This window comes from Adiantum capillus-veneris, chromosome 17, assembly GCF_014529385.1.
Source record: "Adiantum capillus-veneris isolate H3 chromosome 17, ASM1452938v2, whole genome shotgun sequence".
NCBI lineage: Eukaryota > Viridiplantae > Streptophyta > Polypodiopsida > Polypodiales > Pteridaceae > Adiantum > Adiantum capillus-veneris.
The window spans coordinates 17,004,948-17,029,396 of record NC_140947.1 but is presented as its reverse complement, the minus strand read 5'-3'; the positions used below and the strand labels follow the sequence as shown (position 1 = coordinate 17,029,396).

Here is a 24,449-nt window from a genome sequence, read left to right as displayed (position 1 = left end):
TTAGGGACCGTTTAGGGCCGAAACCCTAAACCTGCACAAATACGCAGCAGGCTGTATTTGTCTGTTTTGGGCTCCGTTTCGTGAGCCGACCACATCCATAGCAAGTCCTCGAGCTCCCGCACCTGTAGGGCTGGGCACCCATTTCAAGAGAGAGAGCTGATTTTTTATCATTAAGTGACTACAAAGTGTGTGTGAGTCCTCTTCATGCAAGCTTGGCAAGTCACTCTTGAGCCGCCACATGGCACTTTCTCCCGCATTGGACTTCCAGCTCAAAAATATATCAACTGGTGCGTCAGTTGACTTTGCAGGAGAGCAATAAAATGTTCCCCTCATCATTCTGGAGCTAATGACGCGAACAGATTTCATGGCCCAAAATAGCAATTCCCTAAATTTTAGGAGATGCTTCCATTGGACTCTCACTTGCCATCTAACCATCTTTCACCACTGGGACCATATCTAAAAATGCAAAGTAGCCCAATTCTCAGGTAATTTTCTCTGGGTGACCCCACCTTGGCACTGTGCCTCCATTGAGTTAGTCTCCTAGTATCCACCAACTTATTAAGTGCAACGAGGGGACCTAAATGACTTTGAACTGAGCCTAGACCCCCTTTTACTACTGGAATTCTAGTGCCGACCAAATTTCGTCTCCGGGTCAAACTACTCTTTCACACTAGCCATGCAATGTCCGACCATTTGCAACTTCAAAAAGAGGGTCTCAAAAATACAAAAATCATCGGAAAGAAACCAACAACTAAGGTTAGCAGTTGCCACGTCCTCGTGACATACCCCCCTCTTGAAATCGCAAACGTCCTCGATTCCACACCATAAATACATGCCATTGATGGTCTTGCGTTGTCAGCACTCTTTTATTATCCCATGTATCCGCAAGAAAGATGATAAGACATAGATACAAATGACTTAATAAAACCTTCATACTTTTGTCATTTCCATCTATGATAGATGTAAGGTGCAGCGGAAGTGAATGTTGACTTTGCTCAAGATGAGTGCTCCGAACTGTGCTCAAGAGAGCCTTCCGTTCCTTTAGCGAGAGAGTGCAACGATCTATCACGTGCACATCTACCCCTATGTGCATGTGGACAAGCTACTTCATGACTAGGGTTCAGTTAGCTTAGGAAGTGTTCTGGCACTTTTGTGAGTCTGTTCACAAACCGTGCATGTCCAGGCACTTAGAGTAGATGCATATCCTATGCATGATCATCAACATTACCACCACAATCCATCAGGAACATTTTACAGTGCATAGAACCTATTTTCCCTATTTTAGCCATTTTTCACTTATTATTAATAAGTGACTTTGTTGGGAAACTGTGTAGGGCAATTTGGCTCAGGCAATATATAAGAAAAGCTAGCGCTAGCAGTATCTAGCAGAAGAGGCAGCAGGGACCAAGTGTTCAACAATGCACCTTCTCAGCAAGAAACCCTGGCAGGCAACCTAGCATTTTCAGCCACCAAAGACCAGCCATCATTTTCAGCATTTGCAGATCAGCCCAACATTTTGCAGTTGCAAATGATGCCTGGCGACAGCAGATAACAGCAAACTCCCTAGCGTTTGTGCATCAGCGTTTTCAGTTTTCAGCATTTAGATTCCGCACCGCAGCCCCCAAACCTCGCAGATCTCACCTTCCCGCAGCAATCCTCGCTGCATGGTTAGATCAACCAGAGTTTGCAGATTCAGCCCGTTATTCGCAGATTTCAGCATCTACGTTTTTAGCGTCGCATCGTCGTCATCGCCGTCGTCACCACATAGAGATAGTGTCACAGGGACGTGGCAGCTGTTAACTATGTCACGAGAACGTGGCAACTGCTAACTTTAGTTGTTGGTTTCTTTCCAATGGGTTTTGTTTTATTTTTGAGACCCTCTTCTTGAAGTAGCAAACGGTCGGACATTGTATGGCCAATGTGAACGGTAGTTTCACCCGCAGATGGGAAGTGGTCGGCACTGCAATTCGTATAGTAAGAGGATGTCTAGGCTCAGAGCAAGATCATATAGGTCCTTGGTGGATACTAGGGACTGAACTCACTAAAGGCCTAAAGTCAAGGTGTGACTACCAACAGAAAGTATCCGACAGTTGAGCCACATTGCACTTTTGGATGCGGTCTGAGGATAGATGGTCAGATGACCAGTGGGAGCCCAACGGAATCATTTCCTAAAATTTAGGGAACTGCTATTTTAGGCCGTGAAATGTATTCGCATCATTACCTCCGGTATGACTAGGGGAACATTTTACAACTCTGCCGCGAAGTCAACTGGGCGACCAGTCGGGAGATTTTTAAGCGGCAGACCCGAAACGGGAAATGGTTTGTAAATGCGCCAAGTGGCATATTCCTGTGCACTTTCCTCATGCAAGAAGAAGTGGCGCTGAATTTCATGCTGGGAGAGGCCTCATTTGCAAGCTGTCACAAGTTAAGAGCTATGGAGTGCTTCCTTTCCCCCTTATGTACAGTGCGGTGCCAGGAGTGATGCCCTGCACGCTACGCACTGCTCTCTCTCTCCCCTATGAGCAGTATGTTATGCCTCTCTAGTGGGCTTTTCATTTGACCAATGTACAGTTGTGTGGGTTCATGCGCGATTGCCGAGGCAAGAGCCTCTTGCACAGGTTCTAGATTAGCTAGCGGCTAACCCCCCGCAGGTACAGGTGAATTCGGAGAGGTTTCACGTGAGAAATCTCGTCCGATTCAAAGGGCAAGTAGCCCTATAGGTGCGGGAGCTCGAGGTCTTGCTACAGATGCGACCGGCACGCGAGACGGAGCCCAAAACAGGGAATTACAGCCTGCTGTGTATTTTTGCAGGTTTAGGGTTTCGGCCCTAAACGGACCCTAATACCCCCAGGACGTTCGGGGATGCGAGGGGACCGTTGTACAGGTGATCTGGCGCATTTTCGGGGCAGAAAACAGAGAATTCAGCGTGCTGCAGATTCTCGCCAGGTTTTTCATAGTGTCCGTATGCGTCGGGAAAGTCATCTATTGCGTGGGGATACTGACTATGAAGCGTCCTAGTACAGTTATGCTGCCGAAATCGGGCCAGAATAGGTGTTTCTTAGCCTAGATTGTGCGGGGCAGCTTGTAGGAGATCACAGGTTTTATTCCCTCTGTTAAAAAATAAAGAAATACCGAAAGGGGTGCCAGTTTTGGGGCCTACAGGTTGTCGGTGTCTGCTCGGAGCATTCTAGCTTTTGAGCCGTGTGTGTACTTAGGTGTTAATCCCCGTTACAGGTTATCTTTGCAAAGTACTTTGTGTGTGTCTAAAGTAAAGTATTTCGGGTGAAAGCCAACGCCTACCACCCTACGGGCCAGTTTCATGGTTCCGCTGCCGGGACCTCAATCACTTTTTCCTTAAAGAGTGAGCCTCGGTTGTTTTGGGTAAAGACACAGAGTGCAGGAACGCAGGATTGCACTGGCCGACAAGGGGAAGGGCATTATGGAAGAGGGTTCCTCTTCAAAGGACATGCAGGAGATCCCTATGGTTTTCGAGATTGGCAAGAGCTCACCGCCATATCAATCTGTACCTCCTGTCAATGTGAATGTCCCTCCAGTAGTACAGGGCTTTATGACTAGGCAACTTGAGGATGATGCGTTCAAGACTGAGTTAGTTGCCGCGGTGAATGTCTTTTCGCAACTGGTGCAGAATCCAAGGTTTATGGAGTTCTTGCAAGCACCACTAGTGCAACAACAAAATAGGCAACCTACGCCGCGTACGGAGCTTGTTGAGGCTCAAGCCCAGGTACTTCATGCGGCTCAGGAGGATAGGAAACACTCGCATGTTGCGGAGTCAGGGGCTCCAAAACAGGTTCCTCCCGTCCTTGAACAGGTGGCTAGAACGCCTATTCCACAGGTTATGTCAGTTCAGCCCGCCACCTTTCAGAGCCAGCATGTTGTCTTGATGGACAGGGAACTGGATACCAAGCTATGCACCCAGTTTTTCCACCACCCACGGTACATCCTAGGTATTTTGGGGGTGGATCAGTGTTCCAAAGTATGGCTGGTTATGCGCCTGGAAGTCAGCTGTACATGCCAGGAACAGTGTTCGGGGGTATGCAAGGCATCATGCCAAACCCCATGTATGGTAGTATCGGCATGCAGCAAGGTTTTCACTGCAACCAAGGCCAGTTTGGGGTGCCACAGGGTCATTTTGGCAGACAGCAGCTAGATATCACACCTCTGACGCAAAATGTCAATGGCCAAGATGTGCCAATCATGCCTACTACAGTGCCCATGTTGCAGACCATCTCTTATGACAACTTGGAGGCACTAGAGAAGCCGAAGGCTTACAAAGATGGTGGTGCAGCTGTAAAGTTCAGTACCTTCAGTGGTTTCGAGGATGAGACAAAGGCTCTTACCTTCCTCTAGCAGTTTGATACAGCATATGCAGGAGGGAATTTTACAGAGGCCTCAAAAGTCAGGAAAGCTGCCACTTTTAAAGGACAATGCGCTCACATAGTGGACGACATTGTTAATGCAAGGACAAGCACCCACCACTTGGGTTTACTTCAAGCAAATGTTTGCATCTGCTTGGCTGTCAAATGAATTTAAAGCCGACGTAATGACAGATTGGCACCAGCTTACTTCAGCTTCGTGCAAGAGCTTGCTGGAGTACAATAGGAGGTTTTGTAAAGCGTTACTCTAAGTGACCTCCTACAGATTTGTGCCATTGACAGAGCAGATAGAGAAGTACTGTTGTGGGTTGCCTAAAGGACTTCGCGATTACGTACAAAGAACAGAGTGGCTACCCTCACTCAGCTTATGGAAGTTGCGAACATTGGTCTTGCCTTGTTGAAAGGAGAGGACAGTGGATTTCCGAGCAACGACAAAGGAGGGCAGCAAAAGAAAAATTCAGCGAAGAAGCCCTTTGTGAAAAGGGCTACTGATGCGTCACAGGGGTCAGAAAAGGCCACCAAAGACAAGGATTCAGCCGGGACTTCTGGAGCGCAGGCAAAGAAACAAAAAAGGAAGCCTTTTGTGCACAAGTCGCTCAAGGAAAAGAAGGTCCTAATGGCTGAGAACAAATGCTTTATATGCGAGCAGCCCGGTCACTTTGCTACCAATTGTCCACAAAGGAAAAGACCAGCTAACTCAGAGGATAAAGAAGACTAGAAAGGCAAGAAGCCTAAACCCACGGCAGGTTTAGTGCCAGACATGGTGGGTGACAGGCCCAGCACAGATGCCAGTGAGTTATGCAGGGCATGGGATAAAGTTAGGGATCAGACGGCACTCATCTTCTTTGATCCAGGTGCCAAAGCCAACTTTATCTCACTAGAGTTAGCTATGAAGCTGGGCATCAGAGCTGAAGAGATGGGGTACACAACAGAGGCAGGGTTGGCATGTCTTGGCCACTCAGAGTGTGTTACTCCCATTGTTATTCCCGCTCACAGGAGAGAAGATCTAGCCCGGATGCCGTCGGGATGGGCGTCCAGTGTCCGGGCGGACATAGTGTGAACACGGCCAGTGTGGCCGGCCATTATTATAAAAGGGAGGCCAAGGCCTCATTTATAGTTATCGACCCCACTGGCAGAGTGCCAGTGGTTAGCCCGCGAGGCTAGGAGTGCGTGAGGTCACCTATAGGAGGTGAGGCCGGGTGGTATGGGACGCTCGGTCTTACAGGTGCATGCCTACGTCCTCGGACGCTGTCCCAGCACGGGGGAGCTGCCGGATGGTGGCTATGGCCGAGTGGTTCGCCCGACGAGCATCTGTAGGCGCTCCGTGTGGCCGGGAGATCGTACCTCCTCGTTCGTCTCACCCATCATTGGAAAACTGCGTCTGCATATTCAGAAGAGTTCTACATCATGCCGCTGGAAGGTTGTGACGCCTTGTTGGGGATCCCGTGGATGTTCCGAGTGCATGGAGTCTTGGATGCCTACAACAAAAAGATCACTGTACAGCATAGGGGCAAAACTCACATCTTGGATGTAAAGCTTAAAGGAGAGTCAGTCCCTATTGTATCTGCTTCTGCTATCACTTCTATAATAAAGAATCATCTTTCTGTGTACTTGATTTTTGCACGTGATGTCTCAGATAGTGATCGGTCAAATTTATATGTGTTAGATAAAGAAAGGTCAGCATTTTTGCAAAAGTTGAGTGACTGTTTTTCTGATCCATTACCGCCGCAATTGCCGCCAGAGAGACCTGAGGACCATCAGATAGATTTGGTGCCAGGGTATAGCCCACCAAATAGACCTCCCTACAGGGTTAGTGCGGCGCAGCAGAAAGAGATTATGGGCCAGGTTGAGGAGTTATTAGAGAAGGGGCTGATTCAGCCTAGTTCTTCACCCTTTTCCTCCCCAGTGCTCCTAGTGCAGAAGAAGGATGGCTCATGGCGCATGTGTATTGATTACCGTGCGTTGAATAAGAATACCATCAAGAATAGGTTTCCTATTCCTAGAATTGATGATATTCTCGATCGTTTAGAGGGCGCTGCAATTTTCAACACGATAGACCTTAAGAGTGGGTACCATCAGATTCATATAAGGCCAGAGGATGTGCACAAGACTACGTTTAGAACGACATTTGGTCTTTATGAGTTTCTAGTGATGCCGTTTGGGCTAACAAATGCTCCTGCCACGTTCAACAGAATGATGGGACGGATTTTCCACTCGCATCAACAGTTTGTTGGAACGTTCTTCGATGACATGATAGTGTATTCGAAGAATGAAGAGGAGCATAGGCGTCACTTGACCATTGTGTTCGAAGAGCTGTGCTGTCACAGGTTACTTGTCAATTCTAAGAAAAGTGAATTCTTCCTCGAAGAGATCCACTTTCTTGGCCACATAGTCCCAAAGGATGGTGTTAGAATGGATCCCGCAAAGGTCGAAGCTATCAAGACATGGCTAGACTTGAAGACTGTGCCCAATGTCAGAAGCTTCTTGGGATTGTGCTCCTACTATAGCAGGTTTATCAGAAATTTTGCAAAGATAGCATCGCCTCTTCACGCTTTGCAAAAGAAAGAGGTCACTTTTAGATGGACCCAAAAAGAGATTTCAGCTTTTAGTCTCTTAAAGGAAAAGTTGACTTCAGATCCAGTTATTGTTTTGCCAGATCTCAGGAAGTCATTTGTGGTCCAGTGTGACACATGTGGCAGTAGCATGGAGCAGTGCTAATGCAAGACGGACGGGTAGTAGCTTATGAAAGCCGAATTTTGCAAGGGCCAAAGAGGACTATGCAAGTCTATGAAAAAGAGCTCTTGGCCGTAATTCATGCGCTTTCTAGCTGGAAGCACTACCTCTTAGGTGCTGATTTTGTTGTCCAAACAGACCATCAGACCTTGCGATACTTCTTGACACAGACAAAGTTATCCGAGAAGCATATGCGATGGGCAAACATTCTTTCCATGTTCCACTTCCAGATTATGCATGTGGAAGGCAAGAAGAATGTTGTGGCTGATGCGTTATCAAGAAAGCCACAAATTTCAGCTGTGTCAATTCCTTATCATCATGAGCTAGATGACATGAAGGAACAATATACTGCTGATGAAGATTTTGCAAGGATCTTTGAACAGTTACAAGAGGGGCAACATCACGAGCACTACCTCTCCTCAGAGATGGTTTTATGATGATGCATGGCAGACTTTGTGTCACTAGGCCACTGCGACATAAGGTCATGGAAGAGAGTCATGTCCCACCGTATGCAGGGCATCATGGCATTGATGCAACAGTTAAAGCGGTAGAGACATTCTTCTATTGGCCTACCTTGAGGAGAGATGTGGATGCCTTTGTGCGAGCATGCATAGTTTGCCAAAAGGTCAAGTTTGACAGGCAAAAGGCACCAAGGTTGTTACAACCACTGCCGATTCAACCACTGCCAATTCCGGATAAGCCATGGGAAAGCATTGCTATGGACTTTATCTTTGATCTTCCAAGAACGCCAACAGGGAATGATGGTATATACTATATGGACCATTATCTGCAGGTTCAGCAAGCAGGCCCATTTTATCCCTGTCAGGAAGAAGATAAAATCTGATCAGATTGCACGCTTGTTCATGTACAATGTCTTTAAGTACCATGGTATGCCACAATCGATTATCAGTGATCGTGATCCTCGCATGACCAATTTGTTATGGAGAGGATTGTTTGAGAACATGGGCACTACGCTCAAGTTCTCGTCTTCGTTTCATCCACAAACTGATGGATAGTCAGAAGAGGCTAATTCTATTGTCTTAGATCTGCTGAAATGCTATGTGTCAGATAATAAGGGCAAGTGGAACAGTATTTGCCTATGCTTGAGTATGCGTACAATAATACAGTGCATTCGTCTACTGGCAAAGCACCTTTTGAAATTGTTGAAGGCAGCAAAAAGGTTCCTCCCATTTTGGATACAAAGGACAAGATCTTTGAGACGGATCGATATGTTGAGAACATGGATGAGATGTATAAGAAAATTAAAGTTGCCTTGGAGAAGACTCAGGCAAAGCAGAACAAGGCTGCTGATCGTCACCGTCGTGAATTGCTACTATCACCTGGTGATTGGGTTCTGTTAAGGTTCAAAAAGGCAAGGTTAAAGAAGATGAAGGGCAAGGAACGGCTATTTCCTAAGCTCAGCATGCGTTACTATGGGCCTTTTCAAGTACTTGACAAGATCAACGATGTGGCTTACAGGCTGAAATTGCCTGATGCATGGAAGATTCATAATGCGTTTCACGTGAGTCTTCTAACTTCTAAGACCCTTCGTGGGTGATGTGCCAGAAGATATGCTAGATGAGGATCAACCAAAAGTTGAGGAACTTGATGAGATCCTGGTACCTGAGCAAGTTTTGGCACATAAGGACAGAAAAGTTATAGGACAAGTTGCAAGACGCTATTTGGTGAAGTTCAAGAACTATCCGCCTATGGATGCAAAGTGGATGGAAGAGCATGAACTATCAGAGTCACCAAATGTACTGCAGCTTTACCTTGAAGCCTTTGGGTTACAGCCTACTTATACCCCAACCCAACGTGTACAAAGGAGGGGTAATGATAGAGCTAGTACATCAAATGTACATATGAATTCAGTGTAATAGATGGAAATGACAAAAGTATGAAGGTCTCATTAAGTCATTTGTATCTATGTGTTATGACCTTTCTTGCCGATACATGCGATGATAAAAGAGTGTTGATAGCACTTGATCATCAGTGGCGTGTATTTATGGTATGCAATCGAGGACGTTTGCGATTTCAAGAGGGGGGTATGTCACGGGGATGTGGCAGCTGTTAACTATGTCACGAGGACGTGGCAACTGCTAACTTTAGTTGTTGGTTTCTTTCCAATGGGTTTTGTTTTGTTTTTGAGACCCTCTTCTTGAAGTAGCAAACGGTCGGACATTGTATGGCCAATTTGAACGATAGTTTCGTCCGCAGACTGGAAGTGGTCGGCATTGGAATTCGCATAGTAAGAGGATGTCTAGGCTCATAGCAAGATGATATAGATCCCCCCGTCGCACTTAGAAAGTTGGTGGATACTAGGGATTGAACTCAATAAAGGCCTAAAGTCAAGGTGTGACTATCAACAGAAAGTATCCGACAATTGGGCCACATTGCAACTTTGGATGCGGTCCCAATGAGGATAGATGGTCAGATGACCAGTGGGAGCCCAACGGAATCATTTCCTAAAATTTAGGGAACTGCTATTTTGGGCCGTGAAATGTGTTCGTGTCATTACCTTCCGTATGACTAGGGGAACATTTTACAACTCTGCCACGAAGTCAACTGTACGACAAGTCGGGAGATTTTTAAACGGCAGACCCGAAACGGGAAATGGTTTGTAAATGCGCCAAGTGGCATATTCCTGTGCACTTTCCTCATGCAAGAAGAAGTGGCGCTGAATTTCATGCTGGGAGAGGCCTCATTTGCAAATTGTCACAAGTTAAGAGCTATGGAGTGCTTCCTTTCCCCCTTATGTACAGTGCGGTGCCAGGAGTGATGCCCTGCACGCTACGCACTGCTCTCTCTCCCCTATTAGGGGTATGTTATGCCCCTCTAGTGGGCTTTTCATTTGACCAATGTACAGTTATGTGGGTTCATGCGTGATTGCCGAGGAAAGAGCCTCTTGCACAGGTACTGGATTAGCCGCCGGTACAGGTGAACTTGGAGAGGTTTCACGTGAGAAATCTCGTCCGATTCAAAGCGCAAGTAGCCCCACAAGTGCGGGAGCTCGAGGTCTTGCTACAGATGCGACCGGCACGCGAAACGGAGCCCAAAACAGGGAATTACATCCTGCTGTGTATTTTTGCAGGTTTAGGGTTTCGGCCCTAAACGGACCCTAATATCCCCAGGAGGTTCGGGGACGCGAGGGGACCGCTGTACAGGTGATCTGGCGCATTTTCGGGGCAGGAAACAAAGAATTCAGCCTGCTGCAGATTCTCGGCAGGTTTTGCAAAGTGTCCGTATGCGTCGGGAAAGTCATCTATTGCGTGGGGATACTGACTGTGAAGCGTCCTAGTACAGTTATGCTGCCGAAATCAAGCCTGAACAGGTGTTTCTTAGCCTAGATTGTGCTGGACAACTTGTAGGAGATCACAGGTTTTATTCCCTCTGCAGGGGTGCCAGTTTTGGGGCCTACAGGTTGTCGGCGTCTGCTCGGAGCATTCTAGCTTCCGAGCCGTGTGTGTACCAAGGTGTTAATCCCCGTTACAAGTTATCTTTGCAAAGTACTCTATGTGTGTCTAAAGTAAAGAATTTCGGGTGAGCGCCAACGCCTACAGCCCTACGGGCCGGTTTCAGACAGAATTCAACAGATACAAGATTTGCAGATTTCAGCCCTTAGCGTTTTCAGCCCGTCTCGTCGTCGTCGACATCGACATCGTCGGCAAGACCATGGTATTCAAACCATTGTAGAGATTTGTGCAATCAACAGTAGACCGCTCTCGCCATAGAGAGTGGGGCCCTTGGAAAAGGGTTTGACAACATTCTAGTGTCGTATTCTTCTCTCTCTATCTCTCAGTCTCAGCACCTTCATTCATAGTGTTTACCACTTTGTTGTGATCATTTGCACTCTCTCACTAAAGGAACGGAAGGCTGTCACCAACGTGTGACTACTATTTATCCTTTTTGTTGATTTCTTTCTTATTATCTATTTACTTTCACTTTTTGGAAACACCCCTCGGGAAATCTAACTGCCCTGCATTGCATAGCTAGTGTGGAACTGTCCAGAGGGAGTCCAGGCCTGAGGGCAAGAGAGCACTAAGGTTGACAAGGACTATGGTTAGCCAAAGTGGGGTCATTAACTAGCCAAACTGGAATTCTTTGTTACAGAGGCTACATTTTAGTTCTGGGTGTGGCTGCAGTGTACAAAGAGGGTCGGATGACCTAGAGAGATACAATGGCAGCATCTCCTAAAATTTAGGGAACTGCTATTTTGGGACCTGAAAATGTGTTTGCGTCATTACCTCCGGAATGACAAGGGGAACATTTTCTTACTCTGCCGTGAAGTCAACTGGGCGACCGGTTGGGAGATTTTTAGGCGGCAACCCCGAAACGGGAAAATGCTTATAAATGTGCCAAGTGGCACCTTCTGGTGCACTTTCCTCATGCAAGAGAAGGGGGGCGCTGAATTTGAAGAGCAAAGAGGCTCATTTTCAGCCTGTCACAGGTTAAGAGCTATGGAGTCCTTGCTTTCCCTCCTATGTACAGTGCGGTGCCAGGAGTGATGCCCTGCACGCTACGCACTGCCCTCTCTCTCCCCTATGGCAGTATGTTATGCCCCTCTAGTGGGCTTTTCATTTGACCAATGTACAGTTGTGTGGGTTCATGCGCGATTGCCGAGGCAAGAGCCTCTTGCACAGGTACTGGATTAGCTAGCGGCTAATCCCCCGCAGGTACAGGTGAATTCGGAGAGGTTTCACGCCAAAAATCTCGTCCGATTCAAAGGGCAAGTAACCCTACAGGTGTGGGAGCTCGAGGACTTGCTACGGATGCGACCGGCACACGAAACGCAGCCCGAAACAGTAAATTACAGCCTGCTGTGTATTTTTGCAGGTTTAGGGTTTTGGCCCTAAACGGACCCTAATACCCCCAAGAGGTTTGGGGACGCGAGGGGACCGCTGTACAGGTGATCTGGCGCATTTTCGGGACTGAAAACAGAGAATTCAGCGTGCTGCAGATTCTCACCAGGTTTTGCAAAGTGCCCGTATGCGTCGGGAAAGTCGGTCAATGCGTGGGACTACTGACAGTGAAGGGTCCTAGTACAGTTATGTTGCCGAAATCGGGCCGGAACAGTTGAAATTCAGCCAAGTGTGTGCGGGGCAGCTTGTAGGGATCCACAGCGTTCATTCCCTCTTTTGAACAATAAAGAAATACCGAAAGGGGCGCCTAAGTTAGGGGCCAATCTGGTGTCGGTCTACTCATACAGGTGCAATCTAGCAGCCTGTATCCCTCTCCCCTTTGTTGTGTCTTGAAAGTACAGGTAAAGTGGACGACAAATTAAATGGGTGAAAGCTAAATCAAGGTTTAAAGTAAAGTCTACCGCCCTTTTTGGATTGAACAGGCCGGTTTCATGGTTCCATCGACGGGATTAAATCACTTTTTCCCATAGAAGTGAGCCTTGGTCAGTTTGGGCTTGAAGACACAGGGGATCATAGACCAGACACAGGAAATAGCAATTATGGCTGACAGACCAGATGATGTGACTGAAGAGGTTTCTTCTTCACAGGGTCAACAGACACATGAAGTGGGTGAGTCCTCAAGACCACCACAGATGGATGATGATATATTCAGGACCCAGTTGGCTACTGCTGTGGCTATGTTCACACAAGTAATGCAGAATCCGAGGTTTTTAGCCTTTCTGCAACCTCCTGTTCCGTCTCCGCAAGTTGGGTCACTGGATCGTATTCAAAAGCCTGTTAAGGCTCCAGCACAGGTGATTCATACTGCACAGTCAATGGAAACACCTGTACACTTGACGAAGAACATGCAGTCTCCACAACCTGTGCCTAAGGTGCAAAAACAGGTGGCTAAGATGCCAATCTTTCAAGCTGTACCAGTTCAGCCCGCCACCTTTCAGCAGCCTATAGCTGGTTCTAATGGGCAGGGAAGCAACCTACAGGCTATGCAACAGGTCTTCCCACCACCTTCAGTACACCCTGGCTATTTTGGAGGTGGATCGGTATTCCAGAGCATGGCTGGTCATGCACCTGGAAATCAGTTTTACACACCAGGAACAGTGTTTGGGGGTGCTCAAACGATGATGCCTAACCCCATGTATGGTGTCACGGGCATGCTACTAGGGTTTCAAAGCAGTCAAGGCCAATTTGGGATGCCACAGGCAAATTTTGGTATGGCTGGAATTACAAATCAGCAGCCAAATATGGCGTTTCCAGGTCAACTTAATTGCAGTCAAGGAACACAAATAAACCCTAACAGTGTTCCCATGTTTCAGTCACTTCCATATGACAATTTAACGCCGTTGGAGAGGCCAACTCCGTACAAAGAAGGTGGCAAAGGTGTGTCATTCACGACCTTTACAGGGTTTGATGACAGGAAGAAGGCTCTCTCATTCCTCCAACAGTTTGACAAGGCCTATGCAGGGGGAAACTTTACAGAGGCTTCAAAGGTCCGCAAGGCAGCCACTTTCTTGACAGGGAATGCGGGACAATGGTGGACAACTTTATTGCTTCAAGGGCAAGCTCCGTCCACATGGATTTACTTCAAGCAGATTTTTGCAGCAGCATGGTTATCTGATGATTTTGAAGCAGATGTCATGACAGAATGGCACCAGCTTAATGCTGCTACTTGCAAGAATCTGGATGATTACAATCGAAAGTTTTGGAAAGCTCTACTTCCAGTAACTTCCTATAGGTTCGTGCCATTGACAGAACAGATTGAAAAATATTGTTGTGGCCTACCCAAAGGATTGAGAAAATACTGCACGAAGACCAAAGTCACTACTTTGACGCAGCTCATCGAGGTAGCAAACACTGGCAATGGTTTGCTCAAGGGAGAAGATTGTGAATTCAATACTGGCGTCAAGGAAGGATCAGCCAAGAAAAATTCAGCGAAGAAGTATGTTTCCAAGGAGGTTCCTAAAGTGACTCAGGAGCCAGCCAACGCAGGGAAAGGCAAAGCTTCGGCTGAATCAGAAAAGGGACCAACGAAGAAATGGAAAAGACGTTTTCCTCGCAAGTCTGAAGAGCAAAAGAAGGTCCTGAGGATAGAGAATAAATGCTTTATTTGTGAGCAGCTTGGCCACATTGCTTACAACTGTCCTACAAAGAAAAGGCCAGCTGATTCTGAAGACAAGGAGGACAGGAAAGGAAAGAAGCCCATGGCTGGTCTAGTGCCAGATATGGTGGGCGACAAGCCAAATTCAGATGCAAGTGAGCTTTGCAGAGCATGGGGAAAGGTCAAGGATCAAACAGTGCTTATCTTCTTTGATCCAGGTGCCAAAGCCAACTTCATTTCCCCAGAATTGGCTTCAAAGTTGGGAATCAGACTGAAGAGATGGGGTATACAGTAGAGGCAGGTTTGGCATGTCCTGGCCATACAGAGGCTGTGACACCCATCATTGGAAAGTTGCGTCTACATATCCAGTCCTATGTAGATGCTGAAGAATTTTACATCATGCCACTGGACGGATGTGATGTGTTGTTAGGTATTCCTTGGTTGTTTCGTGTACAGGGAATCATGGATGCCTACAACAAAAAGATCACTATACAGAGCAGGGAAAAGACTCACATTCTGGATGTAAAGCTTAAAGGGGAGTCTATTCCCACTGTATCAGCTTCTGCTATTACTTCTATAATGAAAAAGCATCTTTCTGCGTACTTGGTTTTTGCACGTGGAGTGTTAGATTGCGATGAATCAAATTTATCAGTGCTAGATAAAGAAAGGTCAATGTTTTTACAACAGTATAGTGACTGTTTTTCCGATTCATTACCGTCTCAATTACCGCCAGAGAGACCCGAGGACCATGCGATAGATTTGGTGCCAGGCAGTAGCCCACCAAATAAGCCTCCGTACAGGGTTAGTGCAGCTCAGCAGAAAGAGATAATGGGCCTAGTACAGGAGCTGTTAGAAAAGGGACTGATTCAGCCCAGTTCATCCCATTCTGTTCTCCACTGTTGTTGGTGCAGAAAAAGAATGGCTCATGGCGTATGTGCATAGACTACCGTGCACTGAACAAGAATACCATCAAGAATAGGTTCCCTATACCTAGAATTGATGATATTATGGACAAATTAGAAGGAGCAGCTATGTTTAGCAGGATAGATCTAAAGAGTGGGTACCATCAGATCCGCATTAGATCAAAGGATGTGCACAAGACTGCTTTTAGAACGACGTTTGGCCTTTACGAATTTTTAGTGATGCCCTTTGGTCTCACAAATGCTCCTGCTACGTTCAATAGGATGATGGACAGAATTTTCCGTCCACACCAGCAATTTGTTGGTACATTCTTTGATGACATGATAGTCTACTCAAAGAATGAAGAGGAGCATAGGCATCACTTGGCCATTGTGTTCGAAGAGCTACGCAGTCATAGGTTGCTCATCAATGCAAAGAAAAGTGAGTTTTTTCTGGAAGAGATTCACTTTCTGGGACACATTGTCTCAAAGGATGGTATCAGAATGGATCCTGCAAAAGTTGAAGCGATCAAGTCATGGCCAGATTTGAAGACGGTGCACGATGTCCGAAGTTTCTTGGGACTATGCTCCTATTACAGACAGTTTATCCGAAATTTCGTTGAGATTGCTTCACCTTTACATACTCTTCAAAAGAAGGCAGTCACCTTTAGATGGACACAGAAAGAGATTTCAGCTTTTAATCTCTTAAAGGAAAAGATGACTTCGGATCCAGTCATTGTGTTGCCAGATCTTAGAAAGTCATTTGTGGTCCAGTGTGACGCCTGTGGTAGTAGCATTGGTGCATTGCTAATGCAAGATGGCAGGGTAGTAGCCTATGAGAGCAAAATTTTGCAAGGGCCAGAGATGACCATGCAGGTCTATGAGAAAGAGTTAATGGCTGTGATTCATGCGCTCTTAAGTTGGAAACACTACCTGCTAGGTGCAGATTTCGTTGTCCAAACGGACCATCAGACCTTGCGATACTTCTTGACACAGACAAAGTTATCTGAGAAGCATATGCGATGGGCAAATATTTTGTCCATGTTCCATTTTCAGATTGTGCATGTGGAAGGCAAGAAGAACGTTGTGGCTGATGCCTTGTCAAGGAAGCCACAAATTTCAGCTGTGTCAATTCCTTATCATCATGAACTTGATGATATGAGAGAACAGTATGCAAATGATGAAGATTTTGCAAGGGTTTTAGAGCAACTAATGGATGGACAACGTCATGAACACTATCTTCTTAAAGACGGGTTCATGATGATGCATGGCAGATTGTGTGTCACAAAGCCATTGCGACGCAAAGTTATGGAAGAGAGTCATGTCCCACTATATGCAGGGCATCGTGGTATCGATGCTACAGTTAAAGCGGTTGAGACATTCTTCTACCGGCCTACATTGAGAAGAGATGTGGATGCCTTTGTGCAAGAATGCCTAATTTGCCAGAAGGTCAAGTTTGACAGGCAAAAGGCACCAGGGTTATTGCAACCACTACCTATTCCAGATAAACCATGGGAAAGTATTGCTATGGATTTTATCTTTGATCTTCCGAGAACGCAGACAGGAAACGATGGTATTTGGACCATTATTTGCAGATTCAGCAAACACGCTCATTTTATTCCTGTCAGGAAGAAGATAAAGCCAAATCAGATGGCACGCTTGTTTATGAGCAATATTTTCAAGTATCATGGCATGCCACAGTCGATTGTTAGCGACCGTGATCCACGCATGACAAGTTTGTTCTGGAGAGGCTTGTTTGAGAATATGGGAACCACGCTCAAATTCTCTTCGTCATTTCATCCTCAAACAGATGGGCAGTCAAAAGAGGCAAATTCTACTGTCCTAGATCTACTGAAGTGCTATGTGTCAGAGCATAAAGGAAAGTGGGAGCAGTGGAGTATGCATACAATAATACAGTGCATTCATCAACTGGCAAGGCACCTTTTGAGATAGTTGAAGGTGGCAAGAAAGTTCCTCCCATACTGCATACAAAGGACAAGATATTTGAAGCAGATAAGTATGTTCAGGACATGGATGAAATGTACAAGAAGGTCAAAGTGGCCTTGGAAAAGACTCAGGCAAAGCAAAAGAAAGCAACTAATTGTCACCGTCGTGAAGTGGTATATTCACTTGGTGATTGGGTGCTTTTGCGCTTTGAAAAGGCAAGGTTAAAGAAGATGAAGGGCAAGGAAAGACTGTTTCGAAAGCTCAGCGTGTGTTACTATGGGCCTTTTCAAGTGTGCGACATAATCAGTGATGTTGCATATAGGCTGAAATTGCCTGACATTTGGAAGATTCACAATGCGTTTCATGTGAGTCTTCTCAGACCCTATGTGGGTGATGTGCCAGAAGATATGTCAGCTGAAGATCAGCCAGAAGTCGAGGAACTTGACGAGATCTTGGTCCCTGAAAAGATTTTGGCACACAAAGAAAGGAAAGTGAAAGGCAAGGTTGCTAGGCGTTACTTGGTAAAGTTCAGAAACTATTCACCAATGGATGCTAAGTGGATGGAAGAAGGTGAACTTGCAGAGTCACCAACTGTGTTATCACTTTACCTTGAAGCCTTCGATTTGCAACCTACCTTGACCCCTTGAGTTTCAAAGCTACATGGATTGTCAGTGTGACAATGGCTTCTGAAACAAATGATGTACATGGTATTTAAAGTGAGCTCAAATGAAATACCTGTTACATGAATGTTAGAGCTGTACAGATTGTCAGTTTGGCAATTGCTCTTATGGAATGTCCAAAAGTTTGGTTAGTGCTATAGAAGTGAGTATTTCTTGTCAGTTTGTCAAGGATATATTAATTGCTTCTATTAAAGAGTACATGTGTAACTGCATTCTTAAACTGTCGGTTTGGGTATGCTCGAAAGTGTTACGGGATCCAACGTGTACTATAAGACAGTGGCAAAATGTGCAGCTACCATTTTGTCATTGGAAAGTTAGTGACTCAAAGCAATGGCACAGTGCGAAGCTACCACCATGTCATTGGGACAGGGTTCACACGCAGGCAATACATGTGTCGACAAGGTGTTAAATACACGAGGGTTGACAATGAGCATGTATGTGTCGTACATGTGTCGACAGGTGTTGAATACATCAGTGTTGACTGTGAGCATGTACGACATAGATGCAAACCAGGACGTTTGAGATTTCAAGAGGGGGGTATGTCACCAGCGTGTGACTACTATTTATCCTTTTTGTCGATTTCTTTCTTATTATCTATTTACTTTCACTTTTTGGAAACACCCCTCGGGAAATCTAACTGCCCTGCATTGCATAGCTAGTGTGGAACTGTCCAGAGGGAGTCCAGGCCTGAGGGCAAGAGAGCACTAAGGTTGGACAAGGACTATGGTTGCCAAAGTGGGGTCATTGACTAGCCAAACTGGAATCCTTTGTTACAGAGGCTACATTTTAGTTATGGGTGTGGCTGCAGTGTACAAAGAGGGTCGGATGACCTAGAGAGATACAATGGCAGCATCTCCTAAAATTTAGGGAACTGCTATTGTGGGACCTGAAAATGTGTTTGCGTCATTACCTCCAGAATGACAAGGGGAACATTTTCTTACTCTGCGGTGAAGTCAACTGGGCGACCGGTTGGGAGATTTTTAGGCGGCAACCCCGAAACGGGAAAATGCTTATAAATGTGCCAAGTGGCACCTTCCGGTGCACTTTCCTCATGCAAGAGAAGGGGGCGCTGAATTTGAAGAGCAAAGAGGCTCATTTTCAGCCTGTCACAGGTTAAGAGCTATGGAGTGCTTGCTTTCCCTCCTATGTACAGTGCGGTGCCAGGAGTGATGCCCTGCACGCTACGCACTGCCCTCTCTCCCCCCTATGGCAGTATGTTATGCCCCTCTAGTGGGCTTTTCATTTGACCAATGTACAGTTGTGTGAGTTCATGCGCAATTGCCGAGGCAAGAGCCTCTTGCACAGGTACTGGATTAGCTAGCGGCTAATCCCCCGCAGGTACAGGTGAATTCGGAGAGGTTTCACGCCAAAAATCTCGTCCGATTCAAAGGGCAAGTAACGCTACAGGTGCGGGAGCTCGAGGACTTGCTACGGATGCGACCGGCACGCGAAACGGAGCCCAAAACAGTAAATTACAGCCTGCTGTGTATTTTTGCAGGTTTAGGGTTTTGGCCCTAAACGGACCCTAATACCCCCAGGAGGTTCGGGGACGCGAGGGGACCGCTGTACAGGTGATCTGGCGCATTTTCAGGGCTGAAAACAGAGAATTCAGCGTGCTGCAGATTCTCGCCAGGTTTTGCAAAGTGCCCGTATGCGTCGGGAAAGTCAGTCAATGCGTGGGAATACTGACTGTGAAGGGTCCTAGTACAGTTATGCTGCCGAAATCAGGCCGGAACAGTTGAAATTCAGCCAAGTGTGTGCGGGGCAGCTTGTAGGGATCCACAGCATTAATTCCCTCTTTTGAACAATAAAGAAATACCGAAAGGGGCGCCTAAGTTAGGGGCCAATCTGGTGTCGGTCTACTCATACAGGTGCAATCTAGCAGCCTGTATCCCTCTCCCTTTTGTTGTGTCTTGAAAGTACAGGTAAAGTGGATGACAAATTAAATGGGTGAAAGCTAAATCAAGGTTTAAAGTAAAGTCTACTGCCCTTTTTGGATTGAACAGGCCGGTTTCAAAGGCTCTCCCTTCCGTGAGTAAAAGGAACCCTTGAGCACACTTCGGAGCACTCATCTTGAGCAAAGTTCAACATTCACATCCGCTGCACCTTACACGATCACAAACAAAGTGAATGCTACTGTGAATGAAGGTGCTGAGATTGAGAGAGAGAGAGAGAGAAGAATACGACACCAAACGATTCGTAAACCCTCCTCCAAGGGTCCCCCTCTCTATGGCGAGAGAGGTCTATGCTATTGATTGCACAAATCTGGTACAATGGTCTAGATGCAATGGACTTGCCGAAGATGTCGACGACAATGATTACAACGACAAGGACAGGCTGAAATTTGAAAACGCTAGGGCCGAACTGCTGGAATTTGCAAAACGCTGACTTTCTGCTGATCTCGGACATTGTGTCAGCGAGGATGGCGATGGTCTACAAGCCAAGACGATGCGCTGAAAACGCAGATGCTGAAATCTGCGGACAACGGCTGAATCTAAAAACGCTGGCTGATCTAATGGTACGGCGAGGATCTGCAGCTGGTAGGTGAGATCAGCGAGGCTATGGGCTAGCTCTGCAGTGTCTAAGTGCTGAAAACTAAAAACGTTGATGTGCTTGAACTGATCTGATGCCGGAATCTGCAAACGTTAGACTAAGTGCAACAAAATATAAACGCCAAGCTGAATCTGCTACTGATGAAAACGCTAGGCTGAATCTGCTGCTGAAACGCTGATGGAGGAAATCCAAAAACGATGGCTGCTTCTGTTGGCTGAAAACGCTAGGGTCTCCTTGCCGGTCTTGCTGAGAAGGTGCACTGCAAGTTACTTGAACTTCTGCTGCCTCTTCTGCCAGAAAGTGCTAGCGGTAGGTTTCTTTTATAGTAGCTTAGCAAATTTGCCCTACTCACTTTTCCAACAAAGTCACTTATTATATAATAAGTGAAAATTGAGTAAATAAGGAAAATGGTTTTTGTGTACTGTAAAATGCTCATGATGGGTACTGAATGTCATGCTGTGTGCAACCAGAGGATATGCAACTACTCTAAGTGCCTGGACATGCACGGCCTGCGCACAGGCTCACAAAGGTGCCAGAACACTGCCTAAGCTGACCTGAACCCTAGACCTGAGATAACTTGTCCACATGCACATAGTGTTAGATGTGCACGTGACATCCCCTCCTTTTCAAAGTGAGGTACTCGTACCGAGCCGTCGAGGGAGGACGCCAATAACGTCTCGAATCCTACGAAGAACTCTTCGCCGGCCCACTCTAATGCGTGGGTCGTGCGATACTGAACTTCATGAAGGTCTGCAATGCTTGCTTCTTTGGGCCGCGTCGAACTGTAAGGTGCAACGGAAGTGAATGTTGACTTTGCTCAAGATGAGTGGTCAGAACTATGCTCAAGGGTTCCTTTTACTTACTGAAGGGAGAGCCTTCCGTTCCTTTAGTGAGAGAGTGCAATGATCACAAACAAAGTGAATGCTACTATGAATGAAGGTGCTGAGAGAGAGAGAGAGAGAGAGAGAACACGACACCAGACGGTTCTCAAACCCTCCTCCAAGGGCCCCCCTCTCTATGGCGAGAGGTTGCACAAATCTGGTACAATGATCTAGATGCAATGGACTTGTCGACGACAATGATGACGACGACGAGGACGGGCTGAAATCTGAAAACGCTAGGGCCGAACTACTGATCTGCAAAACGCTCACTTTCTATCGATCTCTGACGCTGTGTCGGTGAGGACCGCGATGGCAACGACGCGACGACGATGCGCTGAAAACGCAGATGCTGAAATCTGCAGACATCGGCTGAATCTGAAAACGCAGGCTGATCTGACGGTACGACGAGGATCTGCTGCGGGTAGGTGAGATCTACGATGCTAGGGGTTGGATCTGCGGTGTTTTAAGTGTTGAAAACTGAAAACGCTGATGTGCTTGGGCTGATCTGACGCCGGAATCTGCAAACGCTAGGCTAAGTGTGCTGCAAACTGTAAACGCCAGGCTGATCCGCTACTGATGAAAACGCTAGGCTAAATCTGTTTGCTGAAACGTTGATGGAGGAAATCCAAAGACGCTAGCTGCTTCTTTTGGCTGAAAACGCTAGGGCCTCCTGTCGGTCTTGCTGAGAAGGTGCACTGCAAGTTACTTGAACTTCTGCTACCTCTTCTACCAGAAAGTGCTAGTGCTAGGTTTCTTTTATAGTAGCTTAGCAAATTTTCCCTAGTCACTTTTCCAACAAGTCACTTATTAAGTAATAAGTGAAAAATGAGTAAATAGGGAAAATGGGTTCTGTGCACTGTAAAATGTTGATGATGGGTATTGAATGTCATGCTGATGATCATGTTGTGTGTGTAACCGGAGGAATGCAACTACTCTAAGTGCCTAGACATGCACGGCCTGCGCACAGGCTCACAAAGGTGTCAGAACACTTCCTAAGTTGACCTTAACCCTAGACCTGAGATAGCTTGTCCACATGCACATAAGGTTAGATGTGCACGTGACAATAGAAGTGAACATTATACGTTTAACACTTAAAGAGCAATGCACACTTCTATTACACTGAATCCATATGTATATTTGATGTACTAGCTCTGTCATTACCCCTCCTTTGCACACGTTGTGTTGGGGTATCGTAGGCTATAACCCAAAGGCCTCAAGGTAAAGCTGCAATACATTTGGTGATTCTGGCAGCTCATGCTCTTCCATCCACTTTGCATCCATAGGTGGATAGTTCTTGAACTTCACCAAATAGCATCTTGCAACTTGTCCCTTAACTTTTCTTTCCTTATGTGCCAAAATCTCCTTAGGAACTAAAATTTCATCAAGTTCCTCAACTTCTCGCTGGTCCTCATCTGACATATCTTCGGGGACATCACCCACGAAGGGTCTTAGAAGACTCACGTGAAACACATTATGAATCTTCCAAGCGTCAAGCAATTTCAGCCTGTAAGCAACATCGTTGATCTTATCAAGCACTTGAAAAGGCCCATAGTAACGCATTCTGAGCTCGGAACAACCGTTCCTTGCTCTTCATTTTCTTCAACCTTGCCTTTTCAAACCGCAGAAGTACCCAATCACTAGGTGAAAACAGTAATTCACAATGGTGACGATCAGCAGCCCTCTTCTGCTTTGTCCAAGTCTTCTCCAAGGCAACTTTGATTTTCTTATACATTTCATCCATGTTTTCAACATATCGATCTACCTCAAAGATCTTGTCCTTTGTATGCAAAATAGGAGGAACCTTTTTGCCACCTTCAACAATCTCAAAAGGTACCTTGCCTATGGGCGAATGCATCGTATTGTTGTACACATACTCAAGCATAGGCAAATACTGTTCCCACTTGCCCTTATTATCTGACACATAGCATTTCAACAGATCCAAGACAATAGAATTAGACTCTTTTGACTATCCATCAGTTTGTGGATGAAACACGAAGACGAGAACTTGAGCGTAGTGTCCATGTTCTCAAAGAATCCTTTCCAAAACAAACTTGTCATGCAAGGATCACGATCACTGACAATCGATTGTGGCATACCACGGTACTTCAACACATTGTACATGAACAACCGTGCCATCTGATCAGATTTTATCTTCTTCTTGACATGAATAAAATGGGCCTACTTGCTGAACCTGCAAATAATGGTCCATATACCATCATTCCCTGTCGGCGTTCTTAGAAGATCAAAGATAACGTCCATAGCAATGCTTTCCCATGGCTTATCCGGAATCGGCAATGGTTGTAACAACCCTGGTGCCTTTTGCCTGTCAAACTTGACCTTTTTCGCAAATCACGCATGCTCGTACAAAGGCATTTACATCTCTTCTCAAAGTAGGCCAATAAGAGAATGTCTCTACAGCTTTAACTGTCGCATCAATACCACGATGCCCTGCATACGGTGGGACATGACTTTCTACCATGACCTTATGTCGCAATGGCCTAGTAACACAAAGTCTACCATGCATCATCATAAAACCGTCTCTGAGGAGGTAGTGCTCATGATGTTGCCCCTCTTGCAATTGTTCCAAAATCCTTGCAAAATCTTCATCAGTAGCATATTGTTCCTTCATGTCATCTAGCTCATGATGATAAGGAATTGACAAAGCTGAAATTTGTGGCTTCCTTGATAAAGCATCAGCCACAACATTCTTCTTGCCTTCCACATGCATAATCTGGAAGTGGAACGTAGAAAGAATGTTTGCCCTTTGCATATGCTTTTCGGATAGCTTTGACTGTGTCAAGAAGTATCGCAAGGTCTGATGATCTGTCTGGACAACAAAATCAACACCTAACAGGTAGTGCTTCCAGCTAGAGAGCGCATGAACGACGGCCAATAACTCTTTCTCATAGATTTGCATAGTCTTTTTTGGCCCTTAAAAGATTCTGCTCTCATAAGCTACAACCCGACCATCTTACATTAGCATTGCTCCGATGCTATTGCCACACGCGTCACACTGAACCACAAAAGACTTCCTGAGATATGGTAAAACAATCACGGGATCTGAAGTCAACTTTTCCTTTAAGAGATTGAAAGCTGAAATCTCTCTTTGGATCCATCTGAAAGTGACCTTCTTTTGCAAAGTGCGAAGAGGTGAAGCTATCTCTGCAAAATTCCTGATAAACCTTTTGTAGTATGAACACAATCCCAAGAAGCTTCGGACATCATGCACAATTTTTAAGTCTGGCCATGTCTTAATAGCTTCAACCTTTGCGGGATCCATTCGGACACCATCCTTTGACACTATGTGGCCAAGAAAGTGGATCTCTTCCAAGAAGAATTCACTTTTCT

General features: G+C 46.0%; 1 protein-coding gene across 5 annotated transcripts in view; it reads right to left on the bottom strand.

Annotated features, from left to right (window-relative positions):
- LOC147436863 (amino acid-ligase) overlaps positions 1-24,449 on the bottom strand; it is a 46,300-nt gene that overhangs the window by 2,149 nt on the left and 19,702 nt on the right. The window lies entirely within an intron of this gene.